This window comes from Corvus brachyrhynchos, unplaced genomic scaffold, assembly GCF_000691975.1.
Source record: "Corvus brachyrhynchos isolate BGI_N302 unplaced genomic scaffold, ASM69197v1 scaffold1, whole genome shotgun sequence".
NCBI classification, from domain to species: domain Eukaryota; kingdom Metazoa; phylum Chordata; class Aves; order Passeriformes; family Corvidae; genus Corvus; species Corvus brachyrhynchos.
Window position 1 is genome coordinate 10,494,492 of NW_008237222.1, and position 2,101 is coordinate 10,496,592.

Here is a 2,101-nt window from a genome sequence, read left to right on the forward strand (position 1 = left end):
AACGCGCGCCTCTGCCGCCGCCGCTTGTTTCTCCACATGGTTGTTTGTTCGAGTAAGGGGTGTTGAGGAGAATTCACTGAGAAAAAGGGTTTTTGTTTAAAAAAACACCACCCAACTCGTTCGGCAGCCGAAAGGGCTGTGTGAAGGAATCCTGATGAATGAGTACAGCGCTGAGGGAGTTGTTGGTTTGTGGGCTGTGATCGCCTCAGCTATTCGTTTATACATTTTTTTTTTCCAAGACAACTTTTGAGGCGAGAGAGCGACTAACAAAGCACAAGTTTAAGACAGTGATGCTCTTGCTTGCAGCCGAGCTGAACTGAACACTGAAATGCTGCGTCTCCCATCAGGTAGCAAATGCCACACATACGATTTCTTTTACAGAATGAAAGAACCTACTTTGCTCTGTAAATGAGGACTATGTTTCACTCTGAGCAAGGGGTGTGAGTATTTTCCATCTGCCAGATGAACATACCACAAAAATTTTCTTTTCATCTGGGACAGAGCTGTGTTTGTGCATCTCTGAATATGGCTACAGTCGTGGAGGGGAGTTGGGTTAGCCTGGATGTAGCATTAACTCCTCCAGCCACAATAAGCAATACACAGAGGGAAATTTGTTTCCATTAGTCTTTCCCTGACTGAGATCTTTACTGCAGTTGTACAGTCAGTACAGCAATGGAAGCCCTCCTGGCTATAGGTTCACATCTTACAGAAGGATCCAGAGCTGGTGTTCACACCTGCCCTGTAGCCTGCCTGGCTCACGGCACAATGCCTCCTTATGAGTAGCCTGTAAAGGAAGGCAAAGCAGGGAAATTCTGCCTACGCACAACCGGGCTCAAGCCAGTGTTTTCCTTCTCTTAGTTTTAATGAGCAACAATTTTTTTGCCCAGAAAAGAATCCAGCTCACAGCTCAGGATTTCAATAATTAATACACCATTTAAAAAACATGTTTTCAGAGTCAACATTATGATTACAAAGAGAAAACAAGCAAACAGGGGATGACTTGACCCACTTTTGTCGCTTTCCCATTCTAGCCTGACAATTTGTCAATCAGGTGGAATTTCCTCCAACGTCTTTGGTACATTACTTTAGTAGAAGAAATAATATACAAACATAGTTACTACTTTCCTTCCCTTCTCACAATGATCTCTTTGTATTAAGCAATAGGCTTTTGCGTAGATCAGGTACCAGCCCCAGAGTGTCACAGGCTGAAATTGCTCCTTCTTTCTCATTTCTGAAATTATGCCCCTGTGTTTGAGCCCATTTAACGTCCTGTTTTGGAGAGGTTGGTCAGAGAAGCTTCCTGCCTTGATCCTATGTCGTTCAAGGCAGGAAGTGCTCTGCCAGGACTTCAAGGAGACCAGTACCTGCCTCAGCAACAGCCCTTCCATTTGCTTGTCAAATACGCACATTCTCTGGAAAATTCTGTAAAATAATCAAGTTTCTGAATTTTCAGTCTTCAAGGGAAGGCTTTATTGCAAACCCCAGGAGAGCTGCCAACCAATAATATCCAGCTAGACTGAAGTAGACTGATTGATACCAACAGGTCCTTAAAATCTCATCTCAGTCTTTGTCCTTCTTTGATTGCAAGTCCTTGGGGTCTGGGGCCACCTCTCCTTCATGGTTTGGAGAGAGCATTACCAGTCCCCTGCAGAGCAGATACCAGTGCTGGAAGAAGCTGTGGTCCAGCAGGACAATCCCCTTCTCTCATCAGCGTGCATTGACTGATCCCACAGGGTTTTACCCTGTAGTGCCCATGTCCCCATAGGATTAGGAGAAAATAGTCCAAGTCCAGCTCCTCCATTGAGACCACTGCAGCTTGTGTAAAATGTAACCTGAATTTTCAGCTGAGTTCAGTCTCTGACATGCACACATGTAGACTGCCTCTGTGCAAATACTTAGTAGACCTCTAGATCCAGAAGGTGAATGTTAATTGGTTGGCAGGAAGACTCACAGCCTTGTTAATGCATATCTGCTTTCAGTGTTAATGACTCATTTAAAAAAAAGCACACTGAATTTTCGTGGTGTTTTTTTTTTATTATTTTTTAAGTGATTTCTTAATTTCTTGCTGTTTTTTCCTTACCCTCCATCTTCTCCATTCCTG